The 22880-nt window shown below is 32.8% G+C and overlaps 1 long non-coding RNA gene across 4 annotated transcripts; it reads left to right on the top strand.

Annotated features, from left to right (window-relative positions):
- Nucleotides 1-15438: 15438 nt before the first annotated feature.
- Nucleotides 15439-22669, top strand: LOC128222431 (uncharacterized). 4 transcript variants are annotated; one of them, XR_008259137.1, is made up of 8 exons: nt 15508-15522; nt 15806-15872; nt 16532-16570; nt 16934-17021; nt 18796-18878; nt 19269-19390; nt 19771-19883; nt 22502-22669. It is a non-coding gene; the product is annotated as an uncharacterized LOC128222431 (long non-coding RNA). The 4 variants fall into 4 exon arrangements; XR_008259135.1 differs by lacking the exon at nt 16532-16570 and having other exon boundaries at nt 15439-15522; XR_008259136.1 differs by lacking the exon at nt 15508-15522 and having other exon boundaries at nt 15644-15872.
- Nucleotides 22670-22880: the final 211 nt, after the last annotated feature.

The raw sequence follows: 22880 nt of genomic DNA, 5'->3' as shown, positions 1-22880 counted from the left end.
AATACAACTGTTCAAATATACCAAAAAGGATGAATAAATGTCGAAAACAATAGTTTATGAGGGATACCGAGTTTAATTTGAAAGAAAGGTGCAGAAAACACGGTATTTCGACCATATGAAATGATAGTAAATCACAGTTAATCTTTTAGCATTCACCAATTATTTAATATTTTTTGCGTTTTTAGCTAGTAAATACATGGTCATAATCTTGTTATTAGTTATTAATATTTTCCAAAAGTTTGTTTAGTAAGTAGTTTAAGGTTTATCACTCAAACGTTATCTTTGTTATACCTTTGTATGTATTGATAATGAATAAAAATGTCACTTTAAGTGTTAAGAACAACCATAGACCATGTACTTCAACTAAATCGCTTGTCACTTAGTTTATATCGGTCTTTGATTCAGAGCGGCCAGTATCAGTCAAAGATGGCTTTGTGCTTAAGAGAATATCTATATAATTATACCAAAACATATATTTTACCGCCCCGATAGCGCAGTGGAAGAGCGTTGGGGGGCGGAATGTCGAGGGTTTTAACCCCGGCCTCGTCAAATCCAAATACATTAAAGTATGGTACCAGTAGCTTCCTTGTCTACCGCTTGGCATTAGGCTAGTATTGGAAACAAGGTGTAATCAGTACGTGTTCAACCCAGGAAAGTTGTATCCCGTGTATCGGTGCTTTACACTTAGCACGTAAAAGAACCACCAAGTCTCTTCGCAAAGAGAAAGGGTATCGCACCCGAATCTCTTGTTTCTCATTCTGTTCCTCCATTTCTTCCAATTTGACTGCGGTTGCTGTCACTCATGTCACTAAGCCACTCCTTTTATATTTTTGGATTACAAAACTGGCGATCGTAATTTCGATATAACGGAATAATAAAATCAATTATTGCGGTTTTATTTTTTATTTTGTTTATAAAAACATATTTAAAAAAAATGTAAAGCTGTCAGTGTCTTCCTATTGTTTTGCAAAACACAAGAGACGGATTCGCTTCAGGAATATACGTACACTAAATGAAAGGTGCTCAATGTGAATGAAAATGTTCTTGACTGCAAGGACTAAAGAAAGAGACACAAGTGACATGCATACATATATACATTTGGATGAAAATTAGATGTATATTTAAACCTGACATTATGTAACAGGATGTGAAACAACTTTTCAAATGCTGAAAACGGTCCAACGAGATATTTTTCATAGATTGACATGACTTTTAACCCTTGCAAAATGGACCTTTAATGGGTTTATGCATACCAAAGACATTGTATTGTGACTGAATTATATAACGTTTTATGCTATCATAAAATTGTAAAAAATTAATTGTTAATATTTGTGTCCATTATTTTTTATTCCAATGCCTGTTTGACTTTAATGGTTTTTGAAGACATAAAAACTCCAGATAATGTTTGTGGCGAAGGCCTAGCCGCCCGGTTAACTCGATTGGTTACTTAGAAGCACCGTGAGAGTGTACCGGCAGGCCTGGGTTCAAGCCCCACACCAGGGCCATTTTTACTCCCATATTACTTTAGTATTGCAATAGTAAATATGCCTAGGTGTCGTCGATGAAGGTGTTACTATACAAAACATTAACCTTGGGATTTATTTAGGAAACACAGTCCTAATATTCAAATGAAACTTGGTACACATGTTGCCAGAAACAATACGTTTATGTATGCCAAGACCATACATGATATTTCAAGATGAATTATTTGAATACCTGCTTTGTGCCTAAACTTTCATTAATGAGATTGTTAAGCATTAAAGATACGGGTCTGCAGTTTAAAGGTCAAGGTCAACTCCCACCTGAAGCTAGTTTCCAAGCGATCTCCTCACTCCTAATGACGCGTCATAAATTGATGCAAAATACCATTCAATTATGCAATAAATCTTATTCATTTTAATGAGAAACAAGATATACTTAACACAAAGAACTATGATTTGCTTGCTGTGCAAACTTTGACGACAAAGTTCTGAAGAAAATATCTGATTCTATCATAACAAATGTAACACAAACAAAACATGGCTGTACAGAATCATTATCTATTTAAATATCATATAAAATTATTGTTTATAGCATAAACATTATGTTGCATATTTTGAAGTCTTCTGGTTGAGGCACAAGGTGGGTCCTTAAAAATGTCTTTGTCTGTCAGCGTTGTAACTCATACAAAGAATGAGTCAATAACACGGACATGTATATAAAGAAAACATGTTAAAGATATAAATGTGGGGACGGCCCAATCCTGTCACAATTTGAGTGATGAACATTAAATGGCTTGTGCAGTTCTATCTTGATCGATTCGTTTGTGTCAAAAATGAATGAATGAACTATCCTTATCATTCAGTGCCATTGATGGTACATCGCCTAAGCATGCAGACTCTTTATATTCATAAAAAAAATTTCGTGCTTGTCATACTTGTAAAGAATAATTTTTTGTCAGTACACTACAGTGTCAATACCAATTGAACACACAAATGGGTTATTTGGTTGTTTTAATTGATCTTACCATAATGGAAGTACATCAATATAATTTGAAACAAATAATCACCTGCGCCGACAATGTTTTTACCCGATATTTGTCGACTGCAGTTCAATGAATGATGGTATGGATATTTTATCATGTACAAAATACTGGAATTCATTTACACGTGAATGGCCATTTGGTGAAGAGGAATATATGTACACAAATTAAATAATTTCCGAATATAATCAAGGGTGTTCAAATTAATAGTTTCCAAATTTATAGGGGAATTAATATATGTACATGATGCGTCAAACTTTATGTTGTATTTAAAAAAACTAATTGGCTACGGAAATTCAAACTGAATGACATTTTTTATGCGAAGAACCACCGCCGTTAAAAAAGTTCTACCACCCAGTGCAAACACATATATTTCCCCCCAAAGGAAGTAAAAAGAAAAAGGAGTTGCTTTATGGCATTTAAAAACATTACGTGATAGCGCCACGGCGGAGTCAAGCCATAATGCAGCAAATTGGCGCGGGATGACCTTGCTAAAATAAAATAAACAAGCAATACATCGGAACATTTTTTATCATCTCAGACTGATTCTGCAGCCTTATTGGCCAGCGGTCTTAGTGCCTCGTCAATGAACTGGTACAAGATATCATTTGAAAGAGCAGTATATGGTTCTTAATAACGTGACGTAAATTTGTCCGTTTGAAGAAACTTGTGCATTTACAAAAAGGAATTATTTTTATCTTATGATTTCCGATGGTTTATACTTTATAGAGATTTATCATTGAAATAAGATGTGTGTCTTTTAAACAGTAAATCTGATATTTTCACCATTTTGCTTTCACTTCACAACTTAGACGTCAGCGCGCAAAGTGATGCGTTCGCGTATTATTTGGCGTGCTTTTCCGAAAATTACAATAAACTGCCATTTTTGGTGTTCACCAGGCGAAATTACTTTTCAAATATTTTACTTTTTGGTGTCCACAAGGTAAAATTTATTATCCTCTTTATAATAGCATATACATATGCTGTAATCATGAAACTTCTTAACAACTTTATCAACATCTTAACTAACTCACCATAGTTAATTGGATTTTAAAGATCAATCTTACAAGATATATCATGTTTCACTAAAAGGCATAACGTATCGAAAAAAAAACATCTATATTTTTCCAAAATAAAAAGACATTTGATTTTTGAAAAAAATAAAACGTTTGAAGATATACGGTAAAGAATAGAATACGATACAATACAAACATCTTTACTACACTCAGGTAATACATACGTGACAACATGAGGACATATATGATTGGTTAACAGTGTTAATAAGAGCTTGATAAAACTTATACAAAATATGATGACTTTGTCTAGAGTCTTGGAAACAATCGAAACTTCAGTAAAGGCGGTAATTATAAAATAATCAATATTAAAATTTTGTCTATATTTTTTGAAAGTAATAAAATAAATAAATATTTAACACTCTCTTTAGAGTGAGCCGCTTAGGTCCGCCAAAATAGTATGAATGCAATATGATACGATACGATACGATACGATACGATACAATACAATACAATACAATACAATACAATACAATACAATACAATACAATACAATACAATACAATACAATACAATACAATACAATACAAAACAATACAATACAATACAATACAATACAATACAACACAATACAATACAAAACAATACACAAAATACAATACAATATATGCGATGTACTCTAAAGAGATAGAATCTTTTGAAAATGGCATTAGACTTTTTTCCGTCTGCCAAAAACACTTGACCACATCAAACCGTATTTCAAACAAAAACGTGAACTTTTTAAGAAAGAACTCACTTTTGAAGGATATAGTTTAGTTAACAAATTATGATAAATCTTGGTAAAAACATTTCCGCTCTGCAAACCAGACCACAAGAAACCATACTTCAAGCAAAAAAAATTGATATTTATGAACAAGACTTCCTTTTGAATGATTAAGTTTGGTGAAAACTTTATGATATAACTAATACTCATTTTCAATTCATATCGGCTGAAAGCTTGCGAAAAATATATCAATCTGTTTGATAAATTTGTTATTAATGGTATAAATGATGACACTAAACCAGACCATTGTGTAGCTCAAAGATTACGTGGTACAGAAATACTTCCATAATATCACACATGTCTCGACAATATACATGTAAAAATATTTTGAAAACAACAACATTACAATGGTCCCTAAAACAAATAAAAAAATAACAATTTATCATGAAAGAAAAGCATAAGTAACTAGTCTGATTAAAAACTATTTAATAATTTGAAGGCGCTGGTACTTTTCAAAGAATAACTGCATCGCATCTTGAAAAGTGTTTGCATTAGGTACTCTGAATTGTATTCCTTCGTCTGCAGATAGAGTCGGGATCCATAATCATTGAAGTACTTGGGGTTTACCTATTAGTTTATTATTATTTGTTGTACGTTTTTACTTTATTCAGGATTGTTGGGATAATGGTAAGGTTTGTGCACGTAAACTGATAAAAACCGCAGTATATTTACATTTTACTGACCGTTCCAAGGCGGTACCTAACAATCCTTGATAAAAAAAAAATACCTAGTTTTTTATATGGTACATATGCACTGTGTTGTTTGCGAAGTTTTGTGCTGTTTTTCCATGTTTCTTGTTTGTGAGTTTTTGTTTTTGTGTTCTATGTCTTTGGCGTTTACCCTGTGCAATTAAACTTGGTTCATGTTCAAACTTTTGGTTATTGAGCTTGTTTCTGTAGTTGTTAATATACAAATTTGCACGTACTGTTCATTACTATCACAAGATTCCCAGCAGTTGTAGACGGTAAAATGAACTTTTACCGTTTAAGTTGACATCAACTCTTATCGATATAATTAGGACAAGTCAAGTTACAGGTCAAGTTTATTAAGCTTTTTACGGCCACCTGCCCATTATACAAAATACATCTTACAAAAACATGTTTACATCAATGATGTACAATAACAGCATCGTCATTTTCATGATAATTTCAACAATATTATGTAGAAAGCATTCAACGTTTAATTAATTTGCATAACTGCAGGGATGCATGGATGAATTGGTATGTCTTTAACAATTTATCATAATTTTGCATAAAAGCTTGCTATTAAATACTTTCAATGAGGAATTTGCAGTTGTTATATAGTCTAAATGAAAACATCGTATTATATTATATTTTCTGCATTCAAGAAAGCATGCTAACATCTTCAACTACTTCTATATCTTTATCGAAACAAAAGGCACATAGTATATCATAATGTACTATTTCTAGATGTCTACCTGAGTCTCCTATGATGCTACGAAAACGGTTGGTGTCGTTGCATTTAGTTGGTAGTCATCATGCGCGAGATAACAATCACTAACGCTCAGTTATTGATAAATCATGATTAACCAACTACAATTTGGTCAAAAGACAAGTCGTCAAGACAACATGATCTTTACATCAGTCTAAACAATATGTATGCTCAATCGATGCACTGAAGAAACAGACATGAATATAACCACATGTTTGTGCAGCATGCAACTGCTCTATCTCCATTTATTGTTATTTTTCATAGCTGGTTGGTATTTAATGTGTTTGTTTTATATCACAGAAAGACTAAAAATACAGCAAAACATCTTTAATTGCTCCAAAATCAAAAAAAGTTGCTAGTTCGTCTTTCAAATATTATTTGTTATAATATTACGTAAAATACCACAACACTTATTATGTTGTTTTTTCCACTTTAAGCTGGAGAAAACATTTTAATATAATCCACATCATAAGCCAAAAGCGATGACAAATTATTTTTTAATTGATTGTTTATTAAAAAGTCGAGACTCAAAGGCCGTTTTATAAAACACATCAGTTTCAAAATAAAATTTTGTTTGCACTTTTGAATGAATGTTTTTTATCAAGTAACATCATTTTAAAGGTATTCGCTCATGTTTTCGGACCGAAACTTAAAAATAGTTTTCCCGGTAATGCATCTGATTTATTTTAATACTTATTTTTATCATTATTTTATGTTGAGATATCGAAAACGCAGATACGATTTACCACAATTGATACTATTCTTTTAATATTCCAAAAAAGCATAAATAAACGTCGAAAACAATGGTTCTTATGAAGGATACCGAGTTTAATTTGAAAGAAATGAGCATTCAACACGGTATTTCTACCTTATGAGACGATACTGGACCACAGTAAATCTTTTAGCATTCACCAATCATATAATATTGTTGCGCTTTCTGTTATTAAATACACGGTTAAAATCTTGTTGTCAGTAATTAATATTTTCCATAAATGCATTATTAAGTAAGTAGTTAAAGGTTAATCACTCGAAATTTGTTTGTTATATATGTGTATGTATTGATTTTGAATAAGAATGTCACTTTAAAACAATGGTAGATAGTTTGACCCCTTAAAGATACATTGATTACATCACGTTATAATGTCAGTCAACCAAACACGCAACAACAAAACCGTAATAAAGTAATAATCAGCTTTGTTAACGCTAAGGAATATTGTGGTCTTCAATGACGATATTTAAGCAAATATCAACATTTGCTGAAAGGTTTCCAGCTTTTGGTACCTTAGTATATTATTGTTTATTGTCTTAAACATGAAAATAACAGTTTCTTGACAAAACATGATATGCCAAATAATAATTATCACGGTCACAATGATACATGGCAAATAAGAAGGAAAAGAGAAAAACAAAAACAAAAACAAAAACACACACACACCAAAAAAAACTCTAACTCTATCTTAATTCAACACTCCTAATGATTTGCCACACTTTATTTTCTTATACAAAAAGTGCATTTACACTAACATGAGCTTGCACGTGCTAGATATATACACACTTTATGGCTTCCCAAAATGATGTACGGTGCAAGTAAGCGGAATACTGCTGCGAAACAACATAAACACTGAGCCCGACAGATTAACATCGGTGATCAAAATGATCAATGGAAACTATTGAAAAAGAACATTACTGCTGAAATGTTAGCGAGTTGGCTTAAACGCTAAATGACAGGCAAGTGGAACGATCACCTGACTTGCAATGTGTTCGGAAAAAAACATACCGCGTGTTTTAAAACGGGGAAACCATTCCACGATATTTTTAAACGGGGAAACTCAGCTGAGACTATGTTATGGCCAACAAGATTTTTGCGTTTATTCTTTAAACCATGTAACATGATGTATTAACGGTCATATACAAGGTGGGTTTTTTGGACATTCTGTATTGCCCGATAAAAATTGGGACAATATGTTCTCTAGTCTCTTTAAATTTCATTGATTCTTTTAGATCTATATTATGTAGTGTTTTGTTTTTTTTTCATTCTGGATTATAAAATCTGATGAAGAGGAAAAATACTTAAGAATATACTTTGTATTGTTTTCCTCTCCCCTTCAAATTGTTTTTAGCGTTTGTACTGTCGTGGAGGCCAATGACAATCAACGATTTTTAATATCATTGTAAAATAAGTCAAATAAAATGTCATCTTTACATCTCCTGCATGGTTAAAATATATTAGAGATGAAAACATTTCTGTATTGAAAAATAACACGTATTTCTTCAAACATTGCAATACTCTGTAATACTGTGCATGGTTGTGATATTCCTCTCAAAATGCTACAATGACTGAGCACTTACCAAGCAACAAATAAACCAAAAAACAATCTCTATTACATGTCGAACATTCGAACTATTCGGACACTATGCGCCCCGATGGTTTACCACGTTTCAAAGATACTTCATGCTAGAAATGTTGACGAGTTTTCGCGGGAATTCTGCACGTAATAGTTGTTGTATTAATAACAAAAATACATTCTTGTCACAATCAAATATGTCAGACGGATTGTACAAGTCTTGGTGCAAAAGAGGTGCTGATTCATCAAATATATAATGTAATATACGTAACGAAAATGAAATATTGTTTGACAAAGAAAACCTATCCCTCCACAAAACGGTTGTAAACATTTAATTAGCGTTGAAACATATGAGACTTTTTAAACACTCTGTTTTTACGAATAAACAAGGATGCAGTCTCAACCCGCAATTCAAAGTAATGACACGTTAACCTTATTGCATTGTGACATTTATTGAAATCGAGTGTCATATTTTACAAATTTAATGGTAAAATCGAGAGGAGTGTGTTAAAGAATGACATTTACTACATGGGAGGGACGGACATATATTAATCACTTTTCATATTTTATCCGAGTTTTCGTTAGAAATTATGAAGGACTTAAATGAAAAAAAAAATGAAAAATTCACGCATTTGACATATTCCTCTCAGCTTCTGGATAGTAGTAGTATAATAATTGGAGTTTCGCGGCCATTTTGTTTGGTGGTTTGGTGGTTTTGTCGGTGGTTTCATTGTTTGCGCATGCGCAAGTTTGAAATTGACTTTCGCGGCCATTTTGTTTGGTGGTGCGGTGGTTCTGTCGGTGGTTCCATTGTTTACGCATGCGCAATTTTCAAAGTTTAACTCAACCAACATTGAGCGGGAAGACAATGGTATCGATTTCGCGCGTTAGCGGTCATATTTGGCGATTTCCCGCTTTTAGCGGTTATGTTTAACCATTGTTTAAAATCCAAGACAAAGGGTCATTGTTTAACTGGGTCTCCATTGATTATCAGTATTAATCTTTTTGCGATTGAAGTTGGCAGCCATTGTTTTACCGGCTAATATGAGTTATAATTTGACACCATATGACTCAAACAGGAGAATGTTTGATTCCTTTTGGGATGAGAATGGTAATATGTTACCCTGGAACGATAGTGAAGCTCGTTGTATATATTTGTGGGTTAAGGAGAGTCATCAGAAAATGGTAACTCTTTTAAGACAAACTAACAATTTTCAAACCATAGTTGATCAGTACAATAGCCATCAAGAGATTGAAGAATATCCGGATAAATGTAAATTCATTCCCTTTTTAACCGCATATACAGGACTTAAAGATGAGCCCATAGTACGAGAATAATCAACGTCCAAGACATTTTTTTTATTTTTTTTTTTTTGGATTGTCAATAGTGATGTATAACAAACCGAACAAATTGGATATTGTAAGTCTGTGCTTTAACAGTTGTCTAAAGTGTTTAAAAAATACAAAAAATGGCTCAAGCTCAGATACGTTTTTCTAACGAGTTGCAGACATATTTGAGAGGTTTTGGTTTTGAAAATGTCTCTTGGTCACCAATAAGAAGGGAAATTACATGCACACTTGGTGACAAATTTGTCATAGTTGTGAAAGAGAGACAGCGACGCATAAAAATAATATTTAAAAAGGGTCACCAAAGTTTTCAATTACCATTTGATATTTTTGAAACTCTCTGTGATATGAAGGAAAGTGTTCAGTTATTGGCTTCATTCTTACACGGACAGTCGAAATGACAACTTCAAAACTATTAGAGTTTGAATATAGTTCTCCAAGCATGCTATTCTTTCAAGACAGACTTAAAACGTTCGACATGTGGCCACCTCAAATAGAACCAAACAAGTTCCAATTATCTTCAGCAGGATTTTATTATACTGGCAGAAATGACACAGTAGAGTGTTTTTCTTGCGGTTTGCGATTACATCAGTGGCAGAAAGGAGACGAGTCGTTGTTAGAACATAAAACACATTCTCCAAGTTGTTTATTTTTGAACATAATTGGACATCATGAAAACGACATTTCATGGCAGCATAAGGACACCCGATCTTCGTCCTCCAATGACTCATCCCGAGCACCATGGACGTGGACCGAACCTCTGGCGGGTTTTCAATATGGCGATATCCCCGGATGATCTGAAAATTCAAATTTGAATTTTTCCGTTACCATATGTAACTATAAAAGACATACAACACAGCACAAACATTCAGTGTTTCATCGACATTTGGTGTGATCATATCGCAGCAGAAAAACTTAACATGGATTGCAGTGAACTATCTCAAGATATTTATGAAAATGAACATTGTGACTCCAAAACGAATGTTATGGACACTACAAAGATTTATACTCCAGTTTCTACAAGTGTCGCGCTAATGAATTCATACTTTGACTTTGTATATGCGAAGGCACTGTGTGAGGTTATGGGTATGGTGACTAGACAACTTTGCTATGGTTGCCAGATGGATCTCCCATCTCAAAAAGATCACGATTGTATCATGGATACAGACCCTGATGATGATGAGTATAAAATAGAACGTTACTTTAGTGACATGCTAAACGCAGTTAATGAAAAAAATATACTACAAAGTTGGGAAGAAATTGTGCGCATTTCAAACATTTCCTCTGAAATGATTGATTTACACAAACATTTGCTAGAGAGCAATGACTATCTGCAGATAATGAAAACCGAGCGGTGGTGTGAAAAAATGAAAAGAATGGTGTTGACAATCAATCGCATTGAAGATCGACTGTTTCGTCCATCACGTTGAGCAAAAGAATATTTACAACACAACAAAATGGACATATTATGCAATGTTGTATGTGTTTTACTGCATTTTTCTTCAAAAAAAGAATTCATGAGAAATTAAGAACTCTGGCATTGTGTGGCGTAAAATGATTTGTTATATTTATTACTTCACGAATTTCCTTTTTGCATGTTTCAAATAAATATTTAATTCACTTTATGTACATGTATGTCATTGTATGTATATGCTTGTATGATCATATGCTGACTTATTTTATACATGTTTAGTTTCAAATAAATGTATTTATATCTATACATGTTTTCATTTCCTTGCTTTAGTTTAATTAACAACCCATGTGTCCCATAATATAAACTACTAACAACAATGATCATGTTTAATCATGGAAAAAACGCAGAAGGAACATATCCTATCACAATATTATTTCGATTCTAAAAACGCAGGCAGCTTTTTGGGTGCAAAAAAGTTACACAGGATATTAAACAAAAACTATCCAAGAGTATTTACTACTTATTTCATACAGAAATGGCTCAACAATCAAGATTCGTATGCCATTCAACGTCAGGCGAGACATACATATAAAAGACCACGTGTTGAAGTGGCGGGTATGAACGATCAGGGTGATATGGATTTAATGGCAGTTTATAACATTGCTAAATACAATGATGGAGTTAAATACCTACTCATTGTTATAGATATATTTTCACGTTTTCTATCCGTTCGACCCTTAGTTAATAAAAAATCTAACACGGTATTGTTAGCAATCAAGGATATTCTTAGTGTTCATAAGTTTAAAAAGTTAAGAACGGACCGAGGTTCTGAATTTATCAATCGTGAATTAAAAGCGTTTATGCAAAAGAAGAGAGTTTACTTGTTTAATACACAAAGCACCGCTAAAGCAAACTATGCAGAGCGAGTCATTCGTACCCTTCGTGGTATGATATTTAGAATGTTAAGATATCAGCGAAATTATAGATATATAGATCACCTTCAAGATATTGTAAATAGTTACAATAATTCCCCTCATCGGAGTTTGGATGGATTAGCACCAAGTGATGTTACAAAGAAAAACGAGACACAACTTTGGAGTAAAATGTATCTAAAACAACTGATTACTATAATGTTCTTTAGACATTTTTTTTTGTGTTCACGAGGTGAATTATATTGCGATCTTGAACTTATACTAACAACTTATGATGGATATAAAATGACAACTAATTGTAAAGTTTCAGTTATGCTTGTTTATTTTGTCTCCAATTAAATACTTTGGAAGTAGATCGTATGAACAAAAATCCGTCAAATATCAGAGGTCCTAAAACAATACATATGGTTCGGGTTACCCGACCCTACCGATTTTATAGTCAGTTGGTAAAAATAAAAATAAACGTTTTTAAGCGTGTGCTTTAAGATGTAATTTTAATCTTTTAAAGCTTTATACAGAAGATAACTTTAACACAATTCTCCAATGATGACAATAACGTTCTAATATAAAGCCTAAACAAATACCTGTTTTTGGAAAGGATGTTCCCCTAACCAAACCATTTTATTTTGGCTAGTGTATAAGGCGGTGTCAAAGGGTCAAATAACATAAACATATTGGCCATTTAGGTTTGATAATGATTTTATATAACTGCTTAATCTCAACAGTTCAAACAGCGTGTATTTAACTTGTCCAGTGAAGGTCAGTCCTTGTCGTGTTGAGGAAGTTTAACTCAAGATTTGATCAAGGTGTTGAAGTATTGCCCTTTCTTTTGTTTGCCTTTGTTAATGACACCAAAGATTCAATAACAATGGTTATGAATATGTTGAAAACAAATAGGGCAAGTTAAATATTGACCCAGGACATGTATATAAAGTTTGGTATGCCTACCTTGGTGCTGGGTGTTATATGATATCTTGAAAGTATTCATATCGTTTATGGTCAAAATCGAAATAAAATTGCTATTCAGAAACTGTTTGAATTTTAATTTCAAACATTTGATTTATTCGCAAATGGTTATGTGGTTATCTTTAGACCCGCTAATTAGCACATACACAGAGAGGAATGGCTTTTAGTCTGCAGGGCCAAAAAAACTTAAGTCTTATTTCTCTTCGAAAACAATCAGACGATAAACACACTTTATTTGATATCCTCTGAATTCATCGAACAATTATATAAACAATTATATTATTTAATTACTAAAATTGAACAAAATAAAACTGAAAATAGGATCTACTTAAAACACATTAAGTTAATATTTAAATTGCTGTGCATATCATAATGGGAATTTCCTTTAAACATGTTTGTTTAACTGGGTCTCCATTGATTAACAGTATTCATTTCAATAGAAGGGATATAAACAATAGCATTGTCACACTAACCACATCAGTGTATTGTATGTCAAAGGACAACTCATCCAACGTTTCTAACATAGGGTCATCGACCTAGGATCTATTTAATGGTATTGTTTTCCCTCATCAGACGATGGACTTATCATAACCTCCACCATCTTTATATGTGATCAAACGGATTCTTTTATATGTAAGATCACAGGTCATTGACAAACAAAAGTTCATCAGAACCCAGCCATCGCGTGATCGAAAGTGATTTCAAGAAATTGAATGACTAAAAACTGACCGTTTAGTGTCAATTCGTACAACAACACCATATCTAATAGCCACTCAATTACTCTCCGACGTACCCATTGTAATAACTTAAAAGTGAAGACAGTTAAATGAGCTGCTGATGGCTCAAAAGACGAGATTGTCGTTATCATATATCTAGTTTATCATTCAGGGTGACTAAAGCTCTTCCACTGTGGTGAGCTATCACAATAAATCACTTATTAAACCATTGTCAAATGCCAGCGCTCGATTCAATGGACTCTGTTTATCATTATGAACACCTCCGTTGAACCTTACAATGACATGAAAGTTTTTCAAACAACTTACTAAATAATCTTTTATTTTGACCACCAAAAGTAGGTTTTGAAGATATAACAGTTTTGTCCTCTCTTAGCTTCTTTTGAGTTTCACTATTTTTATTAAATCGGTAAAGGATTCACACAATTTCTTTATCAAATAACCTCATACCTTAAAGGTATGATGTATCGTTTACATTTCATTAAATCAACCCTACAGAAATGTTAAGATGTGTTCGATCTTATTGTAATGAAAACGTGAATGTTTTTTATTATTTATTTTTGTGTATAACTATTTCATTCCATTAATACAATATTTTAAAATTTAACAAGACCAAATTGAGATTTATAAGTTGAGGACATGTCTGACGAGCTATTTTATACCATTCCGGTATGTTGTATCAATAAATAAAATATCAGACAAGATTTTAATATTTATTTTCTTATAAATACAATACAATGCAAATACAAATAAAGTTGATTATAATTGAATTCAAACAATTTGTTTAACAAAGATCATACATTTTTTTTATTTTTTTTTATTTATTTTAGGTTACATTTCAACAGTAGAGCAGTAGATAACATCACATGAAATTACATGAAATTAGATGTAATTTGGTATAAAACATAGAAATTATATCTCTTGTATCTTATAATGTCCATAAGCATATGATTTAATTCCATCTTCTAATAAAAATCTTTTGTCATCAAAACTAGATAATCCTACTTTGCTGATTGTTTCCAGATAAATTTTATGGTTATGACTTCTTAATGAATGCATTGTTGAGTGCATTTGAGAATTATTAAATAATACATGTTTATAATCATTAAAAGTCAATGATTTTTTAACAACCGCTTTTGATATCCCTTTTGCTCTTTTCTCGTCTATATCATCACACTTAAATGCATACATTTTCGATCGCAAACCGCAATATTCACTAATACATTTCTCATTTGTTTCACTTTTCATTTTTCCCATTACTTTTTTGTTGAAGTCACTATATAAAAAATGATCTTTAGGGAAATCTGAAGTGTCAAACAAATGTGAATAGGCCAACATATCTTGGAAAATGTCCGGTGTTGTACATGATACTAAAAATGAATCTGTGTCCGTTAATTCTAGCTCAACGTTGCTACCATACACATTTTTCAAATGATTATAATAAAAATCGTACATGGTATATTTTGACAAATCAAGGATACTCATTCCAACAAAAATTGGTTTATTTAATTTAATTTTTTTTGCGACTTAATTCAACACCAACAAGGTCTTCAGAAAAAATCCGGTGCATCTTATAAGTGGGTGTGGATGACACCTTCTGTAGTCGTTTTTCTGTATGAACAAGTTCTACGGACCGATGCTTCCGAAGATTTTCCATGGTTTTTCCTGAAAGTAAACAAAATTTTTGGTAAGTAACTTTTCATCATGTTAATCTTTACTCTGAACTGCTCAATATATGTTTTTATGATGGTATCCGTCGTTATCTTAGATACCTGTGTTTTGGATGAGGGATATGAAAATGGGACCGAAAAATACACTTTTTACTTGCCGGTAGTTAGTTTTGGTCAGTTTTACTTTAGGTTCCTAATTGTACATGAGCACTTGTAAGCGTCTGATTGAAGATGAATGAAATACCAAAAAGTGAAACTACGCCTGACAATTATTGAACAGTTGTTTTTGTAGATAAGTATTAGTGGTATGGAAGTGACAATAAATAAATTGTATAAATTACATACGGGCAGATCATACAAAATGATAACAATGTAATAATTAACACGAACCCCCCCCCCCCCCAAAAAAAAAAAAAAAAAAAAAAAAACAACAACCTTACCGAAGACCGAGTTGTTCATGAGTTTGAAGAAGTTCTTCTCGAAAGCAGTCTTGGCTTGTTGTCGCATTTTGGTGTTGAACTCAACGTAGGGTTTCATGAAAGCCTCTTGTTGGAACTCTAATACTTTATGTATTTTTTTCAATTTTAGACCGAGTTGGAGATACAGTTGCAGGTTGCGATAGTGAAGTACATAATTCTGTTTGTTTTCTAAAGTGGTGAGTAATTTTTCCACCTTTGCTCTGGGTGGAAGTTCCTCACTGTTGTGTAAATGTTTCAACATATGTTGAGCATAAGGAGATAATTTTTCATTGGGTGTGAATTTACGTTCCGGAGCTAATGGGTAGTCGTTATGACTGTCATGTAAATGTTTTGGTTATTCTAGATCTACTTCTAGAATATATCCCTTAGATCCATCCTCTGGTATTTTTTCAGGTTCAAAAGTATCAATTTCTTCCTTCTGTAAAAACTTAAAGAATGTTACTAACTCGGAAACTCAATAGTAAATGAACTAGTTTGTCAAATGTTTTAGTGGGAAAATATTCCACCAAAATGTGAATTTGGCGGGAAAAAAGTTCGCCAAACATTTGAATTTTAAACATTTGAATTTCAAATACTATAGGGAATCCATTTCAATTTGTTAATTATCTTTGTTTTTCCCCTTTTGTTTTGTTTTGACTTTATTTCTTTGAGATTCTCATTTTTTTCTTATTTTTTTTAGGTTTTTCAAAAAACTTGTTTAAACGTTTCACGACTAGTCTTTTCTGTAAATTTCCGTCATCTTGAATTGATTTTTTCTGTAACTTCCCGCCATTTTGAGTCAACCTTTTCTGTGAATTCTTACCATTTTGTTGTAATACCATGTTATTGTTTTTAGAAGGTTGACTGTTTTGTAAACTTCCATCACATTTAGAGAGTAAGTATTCATACTTTGATTTAGGAATTAACACTAATTCTTGAGCCATGATTCACTGGGTTTAATTAACGCTAAAAACTGTTTGAAATATTTTAACAGAATGGCTTTCCTCCTTTTTTGAGAGAGTCTTTTGGATATTACTTTACGTATGACATGTCTATATCGTTTCAAGTTCTTTTTATCCTTTTCTGGAATGACAAGATTTCCCCTGATAGCATTGTAAATCACCTCTATAAGTGCAGCCAATTGAGATTTTGTTAAGTTTTTTATCAACATTTTTTGTTGTTTTTCATTGGTGTTGATCATAAATTTTAAAAAATGTCTCTCTTTCTGTAGTTTATCTTCCATTTTTCTCCTTTTCAGGTAGAAATACAATGGGGGTTTGATGTGGAAAGATGTCTGTACGAAGTTTATATAACGGGTTAGAATGTGGACTTACATCCACCAGAAGGTAACTATATTTCTTGTTTGTGGCTTTTCTATAGGCATCCATAAAATAATGCGTTTCACCGGGAAACATTTGTTTGGCTAATGCTTGAATTTGTAATTTATCTCTCTGATTGTTAAACAACACAAAATAATGACTGTTTAGACTAATAGTTCGAAAATATTTTCCTCCTGTAAATAAATTTTGCACTACGAAAAAGACTGAAAAATTATGGTGATGACTATAAATGGTGAATAAGTTGACAATATCTACACTTTGTGAAGCTTTTTGTGCTAAATCATCAATCACTAATATTTTGAAGTCAGTTTCCATAGTCCACATGTCCATATCGTCTTTAGTTGGTAAACCTTCAAAAAATTCAATATTTTCCACATGTTCTTTCATATCATCAAATAAGGATTGATAGGTAGAATAACAATATATAATCTTTTTCGGAATCATGGTAAACATAGAGTTTGCATTTTTAAACAACTCAAATAGAAAGGTTGACTTTCCACTTCCACTTGTTCCTGCCACAATACAAGTGGCAGGGCATTCAATTTTAATTAATGCATCCAACATGATCTACACTTGTTGATAACAGAGAACACAATAAATAGAATACAAACAAAAACCATTTAAATACACTACTTTATTAGTGATCTACATGTTTGGTTTTTGAAACAACCATTTTGCGAACAATATGGAAACATATTTCTAACGAAGTTATATACAAGTAAATCATTACAGTTATAATCATTGAAATAACTATGTACAATGTCATAGAAAGATACACCATTTGTTCGTTGTAGTAAGAAAAACAAACAATACATCCCACAAACATCGCTGTAATTACTTTGTAGCTGTCTCGAATTTGTGATAACAGTTGAAAAATAAGAAGCATATTTCAGAAAATAAGTGTTAAAATAGTCAATTGGTTTCCCATAACTGTCAAAATATTCGATAGTGGTTGAATTTGGGAAGTAAAATGTACACCAATGTCTTCCTTCCATGAAATGATTGTCTGTATTGGCAATAAAACCACATGGAAATACCAAGTCGTTTGGTAGTTGATCAGCCGCAAACACCCCCAAAATTGTTTTTTGTAACATTGGATCACAGTCTATACAACACTGAAGCTGTGATGTATTCATTCTGTTATTATGTCTCTCTGAGCGTTAATTTGAAAAAATCCAGGAGAACTATTATACACAATGCTTGTTGCGGTAGATAAAGCCGTTCCAAATTGAACCTCTAATCGCACATTTCCTGTTTTTATTAGAGATAGAAATACTTCATCAGAAAACTTTGGCTCCAATTGAAATGTAAAAATACAGGATGTGCAAAGTCTTCTCTGTTTATATCAAGTCCAGCATCTTTATTCCACATTCCATTTGTTAGAAACATATTTGCGTATACTCTCATAAAACTTTCTCCATTTAAATTATTAAAATTTGTTTTTAGTGGATTACCCCACACTGGAACCCCATCAGCATAAAGGCAAATACTCCTAATGTCACAGTTTAGGAAATGAAATGGATTTGATTTATAATCTCCCGAAATTGCTGCTGATCTAACAAAGGCTACGACAATTGTATTTGGTTTTTGTCCTTGAAATAAGTTATCCCACGTAAACACCGTACTTCCTGCAGCAATGGTTTGTAACCGACATTCAAGTCTATCAAATGGATACTTTGCTGTGTTGATCTTTAACATCTCAGAGTGAGCAACAATGAGAGCTGGATTGACGCTAACTTTTTTTACTAAAAGATAACTATCTGTAATGTTTACTTTATAGCTTGGGGATGTCTCGCCAGAACTTAGACAGAATGCTGGAGAACTACGATACAACTTCACATTAACATCCACTTGGTTTAACAGGTACCGTTTAATAGTAAATAAACTGTGATATATAGGCCCTTGCAACTCTAAAGTTTTTGATTTTGTTATATATTTTGCCCGTAAAAACAATCCATTGTTTGCTCCACTAGGATCACAGTCTTCTGGGTGATCATTGTCATCTTTTATGAATAGTTGAGAAGACAATTGAGAAAATGAAGCATCTTTTCCATTACATAGTAAAGTATTAAACATGGCTATATATGGATTGTAATTAGATGATATAACCGCCTTGTTTTGTAGAGTCACTTCTATAATTGAAAATAATGCCTGCAAGAACAAATTCACAGGTCCCACCTTCTCACCCGATTTTAAGTTAGATCCATCTGGATTAGTTACTTTTAGTTTCACACATAACTGTGTATCTTTCAGATCGAGATAGTCCATCGAATTCTGACCACTGATTTGAAACTCAATGGGAGTATCATCCGACACTTGGGATATTGGACGAATCTCTTGATAATGGACATCATTCACCGCAACTTGTGTAGGAGGTAAGTCAAATAGTAGTAATTCATTCGGAACACCTTCAGAAAATCCATCTTTTGTGAAATAAGACATTTTATGAACCAAATATATCCCACGTAGATTTCTTCGAATTATTTCTCGCTTTCTTATCAATTTTCCATTTATTGTCCACTTTTTTGCTTGCTTTTACACCTTTTCTTGATTTTTGATTGTTTTTTACAGGTTTATTTTCAGTTTGTTTATTTTTTCTTGTAGACTTCTGTCCTTTTTTCGGTTTAGTTTGTTTACTTCTGTTTCTGAACTGTTTTTTTCTCGCGCTGTTTACACGATGTGTTACTTCTAAAGGTTTGGATAATTTATGAACAAGGGTTGACATTTCTGAAGTATTTAAACCATCTCGTTTCAGCTCACTTTTCGCCTGGTTTACTGTCTGTTCCGATGGGGAAACTGTGCTGATTGTCATACCATTACTTCCCATCTTCGACTTGTGTGGAATGGCAAATCCCCTCCCAACTTGAGGTTTGTTATTTTTGAAATAGTCTATCCACATTTGTGGGTTCGGTACATACAACTTAGATTGATTCATATTTGGGGTAAAATGGATATCGCTTAAAATGAAGTGTGAGATGCACTGGTGAACTTACGAATGAAGCATACTCGTTTTCCACAGTTTTTATACTGAAATCAATCTCTTGGAATTCTGATCGGTTTAAGGGTAAATAAAAAGGAGATTCTAACACATAATTCCAACCATTTTCTTCGTTTTTCTCTATTCTTCTCAATAAGGGACGTTCACCTCCGTCAACAACGCTTTCTTTGCAAACGCTTGAATAAATAAATAAGGTATTATCTACAGTTTTTCTTCTTGCTTTAGGATCAGTTTTTATACTTATTTCACACAAAGCAACCTTCCAGTAACCATTAAAAGATAGAGGTAATTTTAACTGCACTTTGAAGTTATAGGGTTTGTTCTCGGTGAAGATGTGATTACTTTCACTGTCTCTCACAAACACATATCGTTCCATTATTATTGTTCTTGAACTTGATCTGCATCAATCCAGCGATCAAATGATTTTGGAAATCCTTCCCATCGAACAAAATACTCTAATTTCCCTTTGACTTTTCTCTTTTTTAAAACTTTATCAACATACCAAAGACTGTCTGCATCTTTATCAACAGGAATTATTTCATTTTGATTCACATAACCTGATATTGGTTCTTTATTCAAGTCTATGATCTTATACAATGGAAAACCTTGTTTGAAAATCTTGCTCTTTATTTTAAAAACTTCTGTAGTATATTGTTGTTGATAAGCTCTTCTAAAGGGATGTTTCGTGTAACTTAATCTAACCAAATCACCAATTTTATATTTAAAGCGAGGAGGCGTTTTGGGGAATTTTTTAGGTTTTAGATACATTTTACTCCAAAGTTGTGTCTCGTTTTTCTTTGTAACATCACTTGGTGCTAATCCATCCAAACTCCGATGAGGGGAATTATTGTAACTATTTACAATATCTTGAAGGTGATCTATATATCTATAATTTCGCTGATATCTTAACATTCTAAATATCATACCACGAAGGGTACGAATGACTCGCTCTGCATAGTTTGCTTTAGCGGTGCTTTGTGTATTAAACAAGTAAACTCTCTTCTTTTGCATAAACGCTTTTAATTCACGATTGATAAATTCAGAACCTCGGTCCGTTCTTAACTTTTTAAACTTATGAACACTAAGAATATCCTTGATTGCTAACAATACCGTGTTAGATTTTTTATTAACTAAGGGTCGAACGGATAGAAAACGTGAAAATATATCTATAACAATGAGTAGGTATTTAACTCCATCATTGTATTTAGCAATGTTATCAACTGCCATTAAATCCATATCACCCTGATCGTTCATACCCGCCACTTCAACACGTGGTCTTTTATATGTATGTCTCGCCTGACGTTGAATGGCATACGAATCTTGATTGTTGAGCCATTTCTGTATGAAATAAGTAGTAAATACTCTTGGATAGTTTTTGTTTAATATCCTGTGTAACTTTTTTGCACCCAAAAAGCTGCCTGCGTTTTTAGAATCGAAATAATATTGTGATAGGATATGTTCCTTCTGCGTTTTTTCCATGATTAAACATGATCATCGTTGTTAGTAGTTTATATTATGGGACACATGGGTTGTTAATTAAACTAAAGCAAGGAAATGAAAACATGTATAGATATAAATACATTTATTTGAAACTAAACATGTATAAAATAAGTCAGCATATGATCATACAAGCATATACATACAATGACATACATGTACATAAAGTGAATTAAATATTTATTTGAAACATGCAAAAAGGAAATTCGTGAAGTAATAAATATAACAAATCATTTTACGCCACACAATGCCAGAGTTCTTAATTTCTCATGAATTCTTTTTTTGAAGAAAAATGCAGTAAAACACATACAACATTGCATAATATGTCCATTTTGTTGTGTTGTAAATATTCTTTTGCTCAACGTGATGGACGAAACAGTCGATCTTCAATGCGATTGATTGTCAACACCATTCTTTTCATTTTTTCACACCACCGCTCGGTTTTCATTATCTGCAGATAGTCATTGCTCTCTAGCAAATGTTTGTGTAAATCAATCATTTCAGAGGAAATGTTTGAAATGCGCACAATTTCTTCCCAACTTTGTAGTATATTTTTTTCATTAACTGCGTTTAGCATGTCACTAAAGTAACGTTCTATTTTATACTCATCATCATCAGGGTCTGTATCCATGATACAATCGTGATCTTTTTGAGATGGGAGATCCATCTGGCAACCATAGCAAAGTTGTCTAGTCACCATACCCATAACCTCACACAGTGCCTTCGCATATACAAAGTCAAAGTATGAATTCATTAGCGCGACACTTGTAGAAACTGGAGTATAAATCTCTGTAGTGTCCATAACATTCGTTTTGGAGTCACAATGTTCATTTTCATAAATATCTTGAGATAGTTCACTGCAATCCATGTTAAGTTTTTCTGCTGCGATATGATCACACCAAATGTCGATGAAACACTGAATGTTTGTGCTGTGTTGTATGTCTTTTATAGTTACATATGGTAACGGAAAAATTCAAATTTGAATTTTCAGATCATCCGGGGATATCGCCATATTGAAAACCCGCCAGAGGTTCGGTCCACGTCCATGGTGCTCGGGATGAGTCATTGGAGGACGAAGATCGGGTGTCCTTATGCTGCCATGAAATGTCGTTTTCATGATGTCCAATTATGTTCAAAAATAAACAACTTGGAGAATGTGTTTTATGTTCTAACAACGACTCGTCTCCTTTCTGCCACTGATGTAATCGCAAACCGCAAGAAAAACACTCTACTGTGTCATTTCTGCCAGTATAATAAAATCCTGCTGAAGATAATTGGAACTTGTTTGGTTCTATTTGAGGTGGCCACATGTCGAACGTTTTAAGTCTGTCTTGAAAGAATAGCATGCTTGGAGAACTATATTCAAACTC

This window comes from Mya arenaria, chromosome 16 (assembly GCF_026914265.1).
Source record: "Mya arenaria isolate MELC-2E11 chromosome 16, ASM2691426v1".
In the NCBI taxonomy this organism is placed as follows: Eukaryota; Metazoa; Mollusca; class Bivalvia; order Myida; family Myidae; genus Mya; species Mya arenaria.
This window is presented reverse-complemented; position numbering and strand designations above follow the sequence as displayed.